A 12,460-nucleotide genomic window follows, 5' to 3' on the forward strand; every position below is an offset into this window, starting at 1 on the left:
CTCCCCTGCCACGTGCTGGAGACTGTAGTCTGCGGCACCGCGGCTCGCCTTGCTGTGGTTGGTGGTGACAGAGACTGCAGTGTGGCTGGAGCGGTAGGAAGGGGAAAATAGTTTTCGGATAGATGGAGGGGTAGAGGGAAGCAGGAGAAGGCATTGCTTAAAGATGGTGAGGAAAAGATGGGGGGAAAAAAATTGGGGGGTAGATGGAGGGGGAAAAACAAGGTGGTGACAGGAGGGAGAGAGGTTTCACGGAAAGAGTGGGGAAAAAGTTTTGGGGTAGATGGAAGGGGGAAACAAAGGGTGGCGATGAGGGAACAGGGGTGAGCAGGAGAAAGAGAAGGTTTGCAAAAATAAGGTTGGGAGAAAAGAAAGGGAAAAAAGACGGTTGGTAAAAATATTTTGAGTAGATGGGGGGGGAAAAGGTTGACAAGTGGGAAGAGAAAAGAGGGTGCAGAGAGGGAGGGAGAGAAGGTTCTGTGAAAAGAAAGAGGAGAGAAGCTTTTAGGTAGATGGAGGGGGAAGAGAATGGCCAGCAGGAGAAGGATAAAGAGGGTGGCGAGCGGGAAGGAGAAAAGGTTTTGCAAGAAGACAATGGGCAGAAAAGAAAATGCAGAAAGAAAAGATAGTGGGTAAGAAGTGTTTAGGTAGATAGAAGGGGAAAAGAGGGTGGCAAATGGGAGGAGAATAGAGAGGGTGGCAGAGGGAGTGGGGAAAAAGGGTTGGGAAAAAGGCGATGGGGAAAATAGTTTGGGGTAGATGGAGGGCAAAAAGAGGGTGGCAAGCAGGGTAGAGGAAAGAAGAGGGCGAGCGGGAAGCAGGGAAGGCTTTGTGAAAAGACAGCGGGCAAAAATTGGGGAGGTAGATGGGTAAAAGAGGGTGGTGAGCAGGAGTAGGGAGGAGACTTTGTGAAAAGACGGCGGGGAAATGTTTTTGGGTAGATGGAGAAGGGAAAGAGGGTGACAAGGAGGAAGGGAAAAAAAGACGATGGGGAAACAGTTTTTGGGTAGATGGAGGGGGAAAGAGGGTGGCGAACAGCAGGAGTGGGGAGAAGGCTTTGGGAAAAGATGGGGGAAATGTTTTTGGGAAGGTGGAGGAGCAAAAGAGGGTGATGAGAGCAGGAGGGGGGAAAAAGTGGCCAGGGAGAGGGAGAAAAGACGGTGGGGAGAAGTTTTTGGGTAGATGGGTCAGGAAAACGGTAGTGAGCCGGTGAGTATAGAAGGCTTTGCAAAAAGACAATGGGGAAAAAATGGTGGGGAAAAAGTTTTGGGGTAGATGGAGGAAGAAAAAGGTGGTGACAAGAGAGAGGGAGGGAGCCAAAGGCAGTCGGGAAAAAAATTCCTCCTGTACTGATTTTTTAATACTCTTTCACTTTGGTCAGAAAAAATAGTTGATATGATTTCAGATTTTGTTTTGCTTTGTTTTGTTTTGTTTTGTTTCGTTTTTTAGATGGAGTCTTGCTCTGTTGCCCAGGCTGGAGTGCAGTGGTGTGATCTCAGCTCACTGCAACCTCCACCTCCCGGGTTCAAGCCATTCTTTTGCCTCAGCCTCCTGAGTAGCTGGGATTACAGGCATACACCATGATGCCCTGCTAATTTTGCATTTTTAGTGGAAATGGGGTTTCTCCATGTTGGTCAGGCTGGTCCTGACCTCTGTTGATTCTCCCACCTCTGCCTTCCAAAGTGCTGGGATTACAGGTGTAAGCCACCGCACCTGGCAAGGATGTTGAATTGTATTGAATGTTTTTTCTGCATCTATTGAGATGATCATATGATTTTTGTTTTAAATTCTGTTTATGTGGTAAATCACATTTATTGATTCGCATATGGTAAGTAGTCCTTGCATCCCAGGAATAAAACCTATGTAATCATGATGAATTATATTTTTGATATGCTGATGGATTTGGTTTGCTAGCATTTCGTTGAGGATATTTGCATCTATGTTCATCAGATATTGGCCTGTAGTTTTTGTTGTTGCTGTTGTTTCCTTGCTAGATTTTAGTGTCAGGATGATACTGGTTTTGTAGAAGGAGTTAGAGAGGAATCCCTTCTCCTCAATGTTTTAGAATAGTTGCTGTAAGATTGATACCATCTATTTTTTTTGTATGTTTGGTAAAATTCAGCTGTGAATTCATCTAGTCCTAGGCTTCTGCTTGATAAACATTTGTATTACAAATTCAATTTCATAATTAACTACCGATCTGTTCAGATATTTTTTAATTTATAGAGACAAATTATTTGGTTTATAGTTGTGCAGGCAGTAGAAGCATGGGACCAGCACCTGCTCAGCTTTGGATGAGACCTCAGAAAGCATCCAATCACGGAGGAAGGCAAAGGGAAGGCCACTGTATCATATATCAGGAGAGAAATCAAGAGCCAAAAGGGGAACATGGCAGGTTGTTTTAAACAACCAGCTTTCATGTGAAACAACAGAGCAAGGACTCGCTCATCACCAAGGGGATGGAGCTAAGCAACTTATGAAGGATCCAACCCCATGATTCGACACCTTCCACTAGGCCCACCACCAACATTTGAGATCACATTCAACAAGAGATTTGGAGGGTAAACACGTCCAAACAATGTCATTTCACCCCATGACCCCCAAATCTCATGTTCTTCCCATATTGCAAAATATAATTACCCTCCCCCAATAGTCCCCAAAAATCTCAAGTTGTTTCAGCATCAACTCAGAAGTCTGAAATCTCATCTGAGCTTCAAGTTAGGTTCCTCCACCTATGAGCCTATAAGATCAAAACCAAGTTATTTGCTTCCAGTATTCAATGCAGTACAGGTGTTGGGTAAATATTCCCATTCCCAAATGGAGAAGTTGGGCAAAAGAAAGGGGTAACAGGTCTCAGGCAAATCTGAAACCCAGTAGGGCAGACATTAAACCTTAAAGCTCCAAAATAATTGTTGACTTCATGTCCCACATCCAGGGCACACTTGTGCAAGGGGTGGGTTCCCAAGACCTTACGCAGCTCTGCCTCTGGCTTTGCAGTGTACAGTCACCATGGCTGCTCTCTTGGGTCAGAGTTGAGTGCCTGTGGTATTTCTAGGCTCAGGATGGAAGCTTCCCATAGCTCTACCATTCAGGGATCTCGAGCTGGCAGCCCCGTTCCCACAGCTCCAGTAGGTAGTGCCCCAGTGGGGACTCTGTGGAGGCTTCAATCCCACATTTCCTGTTGGCACTGCTGTAGTGGACTTTTGGTTTCTTTGTGATTCAGTCTTGGAAGTTTGTGTGTTTCCAGAATTTATCCATTTTCTCTAGGTTTTCTAGTTTATGCACACACAGATATTCATAGCAGTCTCTGGGGATCATTTTTTATGTTGGTGTTATCCTTTGTAACGTCTCATTTGTCGTTTTTGATTGTGCTTATTTGAATCTTCTTTTTTCTTGCATAATCTAACTAGCAATCTATCAATTTTATGTATCCTTGCAAAGAACCGACTTTTTAATTTTGCTGATTCCTTGTACGGTTTTTTTGGTCCCAATTTCATTAACTTCTTCTCTAACATTTGTTACTTCCTTTCTTCTTCTAGATTTGGGTTTGGTTTGTTGTTTTCTAGTGTGTTTGGCTATTTTAGCTTGTTAATTTGAGATCTTTCTGTCTTTTTTATGTAGGCATTTAGTGTTATAAAACTCTCCACTTAACATTGTTTTTGCTGTATCCCAGACATTTTGGTATGTTGTGTTTCTATTTTCATTTGTTTCAGGAATTTTTTTTTAATTTCTGCCTTAATTCTGTTATTTACACAAAAGTCATTCAGGAGCAGATTGTTTAGTTTCCATGTACCTCTGTGGTTCTGAGAGTTCTTGATAAGGACTTCTAATTTTATTCCACAATGGTCTGAAAAGATAATATAGTTGTGATTTTAAAACATTTATTGAGGCTTATTTTATGACTGAGCATGTGGTCAGTTTTAGAGAATGTTCCATGTGCAAAAGAGAAAAATGTATATTTTATGGTTTCTGGGTGGAGTATTCTGTAGATGTCTATTAGGTCTGTTTGGTCAAGAGCCCAATTTGAGTCCACAGTTTCATTGTTAGTTTTCTGCCTAATAATCTGCCCAACTAATAATCTGCTTAATGCTGTCAGTGGGGTGTTGAAGTCCTCCACTGTTAGTGTACAGCTGTGTATCTCTTTTTCTTAGGTCTAGTAATACTTATTTTAAAAATCTGGGTGTTCCAATGTTAGCTGCATATATATTTAAGACAGTTAAGTCTTCTTGTTGAATTGAACGTTTATCATTATATAATGCCCTTCTTTGTATTCTTATTTTTACTGTTGTTGGTTTAATGTCTGCTTTATCTGATACAAGAATAGCAATACCTCTTTTTTGTTTTTCATTTATGTGATGAATCTTTTTCCATCCATTTACTTTGAGCCTATTGGTGTCATTACACATGAGATGGGTCTCAAAGGCAGCAGAAATGTCTTGTTTTTTTAATGCAATTTGCCACTCTGTGTCTTTTAAGTGGAGCATTTTGGCCATTTGCATTCAAGCTTAATATTGATATGTTAGGTTTTCTTCCTTTTATAGCCTTGTTGCATTGTAGTCTCAATTATTTAATTACTTTATAGGTTCTGTACCTTTTGTATTCATGTATGTTTTTATGGTAGCAAGTATCATTCTTTTATTTTCACTAGTGGAACTCCTTTAAACATTTCTTTTAGAGTCAGTCTGGTGGTAATGACTTCCCTTAGCATTTTCTTGTCTGGAAATACTTTATTTTCCTTTGTTTATGAAGCTCAGTCTGGCAGGTTATGAAATTCTTGCACGGCTGGGCGCATTGGCTCATGCCTGTAATCCTAGCACTTTGGGAGGCCGAGGCAGGCAAATCACCTGAGGTCAGGAGTTCGAGACCAGCCTGGCCAACATGGAGAAACTCCATCTCTATTAAAAATACCAAAATTTGCCAGGCCTGGTGGCAGGCGCCTGTAATCCCAGCTACTCGGGAGGCTGAGGCAGGAGAATTGCTTGAAGCAGGAAGTGGAGGTTGCAGTGAGCTGAGATCATGCCACTGCACTCCAGCCTGGGTGACAAAGTGAAGGGGTGGCCTGCCCCTCCACACCTGTGGGCGTTTCTCGTTAGGTGGAACGAGAGACTTGAGAAAAGAAATGAGACAGAGACAAAGTATAGAGAAAGAAAAAGTGGGCCCAGGGGACCGGTGCTCAGCATACAGAGGACCCATGCCGGCACCGGTCTCTGAGTTCCCTTAGTATTTATTGATCGTTATCTTTACCATCTTAGAAAAAGGGAAGTGAGAGGATAATAGGATCATCATAGGGAGAAGGTCCGCAGTAAGACATATGAATAAAGATCTCTGTGACACAAGTTTAAGGAAAAGTGCTGTGCCTTGATATGCATATGCAAACATCTTCATAAACCTTTTTAGTGCATAAAGAGCAGCATTGTGCTAGCAAGTCCCACCTTTTGCCCTAAGGTGGTTTTCTCCTTTCTCAGTAAACAACATACAATCAGGTTTTACACCAAGATGTTCCCTTGCCCAGGGACGGGCAGGAGACAGATGCTTTTCTCTCTATCTCAACTGCCAAGAGGCTTCTTTCCTCTTACACTAGTCCTCCTCAGCACAGACCCTTCACGGGTGTCAGGCTGGGGGACAATCAGGTCTTTCCCTTCCCACGAGGCCATATTTCAGACTATCACATGGGCAGAAACCTTGGACAATACCTAGCTTTCCTAGGCAGAGGTCCTTGCGACCTTTGGCAGTGTACGTGTCCCTGGGTACTTGAGATTAAGAGAATGGTGATGACTTTTAACCAGCAAGCTGCCTTCAGGCACTTGTTTAACAAAGACACATCCTGCACAGCCCAAAATCCATTAAACCTTGAGTCACCACAGCACATGTCTCTTGCAAGGACAAGGTTGGGGGTAGGGTCACAGATTAACAGCATCTCAAATACAGAACAAAATGGAGTCTTTTATGTCTACTTCTTTCTATATAGACACAGTTACAGGCTGAGCTCTCTGTCTTTTCCCCACAACAAAGTGAGACTGTCTCAAAAAAAAAAAAAAAAGAAATTATTGGATGGCATTGTTTTTTTCTTTAAGAAGGCTAAAGCTAGGCCCCAATCTTTTCTAGGTTGCAGGGGTTCTGCTGAGAAATCTATTGTTGATCTAATTTACTTTATAGGTAATTTGGCCCTTTATTTGAGCTGCCTTTAATATATTTTCTTTTGCATTGACCAAGGCTATTCTAATGACTGTATGCCTTAGGAATGGGCATCTTGTTTACTATCCCACAGGTGTTCTCTGAATTTCTTATATCTGAATGTCAACCTTTCTAGCAAGACTAGAGAACTTTTCCTAAATTATTTCCTTAAATATACTTTCCCAGTTGGTTACTTTTTATTCTTCTGTTGTAGGAATGCCAATAAGTTGTAAGTTGGGTGACTTTACATAATCCCATATTTCTTAAGGGCTTTGTTTTTCAGTTCTTTTTTCTTTTATTTTTGTCTGACTGGGTTACTTTGAAAGACCAGTTTTCAAACTCTAAAATTATTTCTTCTGCTTGGTCTAGTTTATTGTTAAAGATTCCAACTGTGGTTTGAAATTCTGTTAGTGAATTTTGTAATTCCAGAAGCTCTATTTGTTTTTTTCTTAATATAGCTATTTATTTTTCCATATTTCCAATTGCATTTAATGACTGTTTCGCACATAAAATTAATGTATACGTGATTAGTGCTTTAAAGGAACTAAGCACCCACCAGACTCAAGAAAAAATGATGCCCTATGATACATCTGAAAAAAATGTAATCTTTTTATTAATTACACTTATGCAAATTAAAATAGTATGTATTTTTGTCTAGCAAAATAAAATATAAGTGTCAGTTTTGGTGAAGGGAAAGCATAATGGACATTAATTTGCTGATTGGTACTGAAAATATAAATTGATTCAACATTTTGTAGGGACGTTAGTCAATATGTGTGAAAATTCACTAATATCTTTTTATACAGTAATTAAAGTGGTAGGACTTTTTGAAAAGAAAACATGTCTCAATGTGCCCAAATTATGTTTCTGTGAAAATGTTTATAAAAAATGTTATTTGACCAGGCGTGGTGGCTCACGCCTATAATCCCAGCACTTTGGGAGGCCGGGGCGGGCAGATCACGAGGTCAGGAGATTGAGACCATCCTAGCTAACACAGTGAAACCCTGTCTCTACTAAAAATACAAAAAATTAGCTGGACATGGTAGCAGGCGCCTGTAGTCCCAGCTACTCGGGAGGCTGAGGCAGGAGAATGGCCTGAACCCAGGAGGCGGAGCTTGCAGTGAGCAGAGATTTCGCCACTGCACTCCAGCCTGGGCGACAAAGTGAGACTCCGTCTCAAAAAAAAAGTTATTCATTGGAACAATAAAATATTTAACAATAGAGAGAGTAGGCCTGTAAATCATGGAACTTACTCAACGAGGGATGCCTGAAGAGGGTCTAAAAATAATCTATATGTTTAAGTAAATTGAAAGCAATTTATTTTAAAATCCTACATTTAATTCTATTAACAATTATAAATTTAGGTGATAGGATTATTGGTAAATTTTAATTTTTTTAGCATTTTTGTTCCTTTATGTGCCAATTTCTCTATTATTATCTCTTACTCCTTTTGTAGATAAAATACACTGGTTTAACATAAAATAAATATCATTCATAATTTCTTAAACAGTAAGAACATTTTTTTTGAGACAGGTTCTTGCTGTTACCCATGCTGGAGAGCAGTCATAGCTCACTGCAGCCTCAACCTCCCAGGCTCAAGCTATCCTCCTGCCTCAGCCTCCCAAGTGTCTGGGACTACGGCTGTGCACCACCACACCTGGCTAACTTTTACAGAAAGGTTATTGTAGAGCCAGGGTCTCACTGTGTTTCCCAGGCCAGTCTCAAACTCCTGGGTTCAAACAATCCTCCTCCCTCAGCTTCCCCAAAGTGTTGGGATTACAGGCGTAAGCCAATGACCCAGTCAGAGCTTTTTTTTAAAAATGTATGCAATATATTTGGTCTTTAAAAAATGTTTTTGTTTGAAGAGCAAGGTACTACGTGCAGGACAATAATCCAATTTATGGTGCAGTTTAATTTAAAATGAAATCACTTGGCATTATTAAAAAATAAAATTTTCCTCGGGCGCAGTGGCTCACGCTTGTAATCCCAGCATTTTGGGAGGCCAAGGCGGGTGGATCACCTGAGGTCAGGAGTATGCGACTAGCCTAACATGATGAAACCCTGTCTCTACTAAATACAAAAAAAAAAATGTGTGTATATATATATATATATATATATATATATATATATATATATATCCGGGTGTGGTGGCGCATGCCTGTAATCCGAACTACTTGGGAGCCTGAGACGGGCAGTCACTTGTACCTGGGAGGCGGAGGTTGCAGTGACCCGAAATCGCGCCATTGCACTCCAGCCTGGGTAACAAGAGTGAAACTCTGTTTTAAAAGAATAATAATAATTAAATAAAATTTCGAGTGTCCATTTGTTGCCAAGAAAATAATTTTTAAAAGTTTTATTCTAATGCAATCTACAATTGTGTAGAATCGTTGTAGAATATACCACAGCACACTGTTGAGTTTTGTTTGCTATTAAGATTAAGTGGGGCCGCACGGCCAGACAGGCCCTCCTCCTGAGGCCGGGCGGGCTGCGCGCCTGCGATCCTGCGCCTGTGGTCCTCGGGCGGCCCGGACGAGCGCAGGAGAACCCGCGAGCCCAGCGGCTCCTGCCACGGGCTGCAGCCCCACCTGCCGGCGCGCACCTCCTGGGAGCGGCTTCTGGGAGCCGGGCGGCCCCGCGGTGCAGGCGCGCGCCTAATGGCTTTGCGAGGCTCACTGGGTCTGAGAGGTCGGAGGCTGCGAGTGTCGCTGCTGAAGGCTGTGGTGGACCGGGCTGGATCGCGGATTGGGGGTTGGATCGGCGATTTGGGGTTAGATCGGGGATTTGGGGCTGGGTGGGGGGCGGTGAAAAGTTGACAGGGAGCTGCCCCGGCTCGGGAGCCGGTAGTTGGGTGTCTGAGAAGAAGATGACAGGTGCGTGCCACCACGCCCAGCTAATTTTTGTATTTTTAGTAAATACAGGGTTTCACCATGTTGGCCAGGCTGGTCTCAAACTCCTGACCTCAGGTGATCCGCCCGCCTCGGCCTCCCAAAGTACTGGGATTACAGGCGTGAGCCACCGTGCCCGGCCCTATCAGTACTATTATGTTTTGTAAATAATAACATATTTTACAAGAAAAATATTTATAGTCGAGTAGGTATAACTGAACTTTTCCCACTGCTTTTCTCACCAAGGGCTTCTGCATTTGTATTTTGCACAGGGCTTCTCAAAATATGTAGCCAGCCCTGCAGATGAGTAAAGTTTCCAGACTTCCTGCTTGACAGCTCTGGTAAGCAGCTCAGAGAGTGAGCCAGCAGGGGTGCCTCGTGTCCAGCCTCACAGAGTGCCACAGATTGACTCCAGCAGCTGAGAGGGTCCCTCCCTTGGCACTTCCTGCCAAGGACAGCATGGACCCAGGATCCGTGGTCATGACAGAGCAGGCCGCAACCAGCAGTGAGAAGGATCCACTATTCTCATTGTAGCCCTGGAGCTCAGGATGGAAGGCAAGGGGAGAGGTGGGTAACACAGAAGGTGACTTTCAAACCTGAGGTGCCTGAGAAATCCCAAAGTTTGACTAGATTATTTTTTCATCTAAGAAGTGGAAACTTGAAATATAAATTAGTGGAATTTATTGGAAAATGAAAGAAGATATTTTTTATGTTTACTTAGTTTAAAACTTTTTTAAAAAGTTAATTCAAAAATGTAAAAAAAAATTAATTAAAAACTGAAAAAATTACTTAAAAATTAGCTGGGTGGGCAATGCAGTGGCTCACACCTGTAATCCCAGCACTTTGGGAGGCTGAGGTGGGCAGATCATTTGAGATCAGGAGTTCAAGACCAGCCTGGTCAACAGGGTGAAACCCCATCTCTACTAAAAATTAGCTGGGTATGGTGATGGGCGCTTGTATTCTCAATTACTGTGGAGGTTGAGGCAGGAGAACTGCTTGAACCTGGGAGGCGGAGGTTGCAGTGGGCTGAAACCACACTGCTGCACTCCAGCCTGGGCACAGAGCAAGACCCTATCTCAAAGAAAAAAGAAAATTATTTTTTAAAATTTAAAAAATGAAAATTAGGTGGGTGTAGCTCACCCTGTGGTCCCCAGGTGTGAGCTATGGAACAACTGGGTGTGTGCTGTCCCCTTCCCACCTGGCCTAACCTGGGGTTACCTGCTCCCTCCTGCCTTCCCCACACCTGGGGAGAGCATGTGCATGCCTTTACCACCTCAGCTTCATAGAGGGTGCACCAGGGTGCCTGTGCCATTCTCCATCCCCTGGGCCTCTGTCTCGGTGGTGCCCAGAGATAGTGGGCTCACAAGCTCTGAGGCCGCCTTTCCTCCCAGACCAGGCCTCCTCCTCCCTGCCTGGCTCAGGGAGGGCCTGCAGCGCTCACAGGTTTGAAGTGGCCCTGGGACTCGCAGGATGCAGCAGGCCTTAGTCAGTAGGATGCGTGGTCATTTCACACCGCTGCTGTGGCAGATGACCATAGCATGCTGGCTTAAAACACCACACGCTGATTCTCCCACAGTGCTGGGGATCAGAAGTTCAAGGCGGGTTCCCCTAAGCAGAAACCAAGGTACGGGCACTCCCTCCGGAGCCGGGAAGGAGCCTTCTCTCCTGGCCTTTGCCAGCGCCACAGTGGCACTCCTGGGTTCAGGGTCCCTCCTTCTGCAGGGCAGTGGCAGGATCTCCCCAGCACTACACCTTCCCCCGGACAGTCATGGAGTCTCCCTCCGCCTCCCTCTTTTTGTTTTCTTTCTTTTTTTTTCTTTTTTCACTTTTCTTATTATTTTTAGATTAACGCCTAATAATTGCACATGTGTATGAGGTACATGTGATGTTTCAATTCATGCATGCAATGTGTAATAATCCAGTCAGTGTTATTAGCACATCTGACACCCATTTACCATTGCTTTGTGTTGAGAACATTCAGAATCTCCCCCCTAGTTATTTGACAATATACATTAAATTAGGGTTAATTACACTCACCTTACAGTGGTGCAGGACACTTGAACTTACTCCTCCTGTCTAGCCGTATTTTTGTGTCTGTGAGCCAACCTCTGGCTATCTCCCCACCCACCCATCCTTCCTAGCCTCTGGTAACCACTCTTCTACTCTGTTTCTATGAGATCAACTATTTTAGCTCCCATGTAGGAGTGACAACATGTGACATTTATCTTCCTGTCCCTGGCTTATGTCGCTTAACAAGGTGTCCTCCAAGCTCATCCATGTCACTGTGAATGACAGGACACCATTCTTTTTATAGCATAAAATATTTTTCTGGTGGGTGTATGTACGATATTTTCTTTAACCGTTTATCTGTTGGTGTGAACTTAGGTAGATTCCATATCTTGGCTGTTTGGAATAGTGCTACAATAAACAGGGTTTTTTTTTTTTTTCCTGTGGATAAGTCTTCAGTAGTGGGATTGCTGGATCATACTGTAGCTCTGTTTTTAGTTTTTTGAGGAACCTCGATAGTGTTTTCCATAGCAGCTGCACTAATTTACCTTCCCTCCAACAGTGTATGAAAGCTCCCCTTTCTTTGCATCCTCACCATCATCTGTCATTTTCTGAAAGTCTTTTTGATAATAGTTGTTCTAACTGGGATAAAATGATATCTCATTGTGATTTTAATTTGCATTTTCCTAATGATTAGTGATGTTAAGCATTTTTTCACATACGTATTGGTTACTGGTATGTCTTCTTTTGAGAGATGTGTATTCGGCTCCTTTGCCTGTTTTAAAATCCGATTATTTGGAGTTTGTTTCTGTTGCACTGTTTGAGTTCCTTGTGTATTCTGGATACAAATCCTTTGTTGAATAAATACTTCACAAATATTTCCTCCTATTCTGCTGGTTGTCTCTTCACTTGATTTTTTGTTTTTGTTTTTGACACAGTCTCGCTCTGTCATCCAGGCTGGAGTGCAGTGGTGTGATCTCAACTCACTGCAAGCTCCGCCTCCTGGGTTCACACCATTCTCCTGCCTCAGCCTCCCGAGTAGCTGGGACCACAGGTGCCACCACCACGCCCGGCTAATTTTTTGTATTTTTAGTAGAGACGGGGTTTCACTCTGTTAGCCAGGATGGTCTCGATCTCCTGACCTCGTGATCTGCCCGCCTCGGCCTCCCAAAGTGCTGGGATTACAGGCGTGAGCCACCGCGCCCGGCCCAGCAGAGCTGATTTTAAAGATATATGTAGATGGGAGAAGTGGGATGGCAGTGGCGCTAAGGTGCATGGAATAATGGTTAGCCTCGGTGCTCTGCAGGAAAGCCTGTCCCCACACCCACCTGACTGGGGAGGATGCTTGTGACTCCTGAATGCCCCTCACACTAATCTTGGCATGAATTACTGTGTCC

The 12,460-nt window shown here is 43.4% G+C and overlaps 1 pseudogene; it reads left to right on the top strand.

The window, feature by feature from the left end:
* LOC119624826 (cAMP-regulated phosphoprotein 19 pseudogene) overlaps positions 1-12,460 on the top strand; it is a 20,514-nt pseudogene continuing 8,054 nt past the window's right edge.

This window comes from Chlorocebus sabaeus, chromosome 23, assembly GCF_047675955.1.
Source record: "Chlorocebus sabaeus isolate Y175 chromosome 23, mChlSab1.0.hap1, whole genome shotgun sequence".
Classification (NCBI taxonomy): domain Eukaryota; kingdom Metazoa; phylum Chordata; class Mammalia; order Primates; family Cercopithecidae; genus Chlorocebus; species Chlorocebus sabaeus.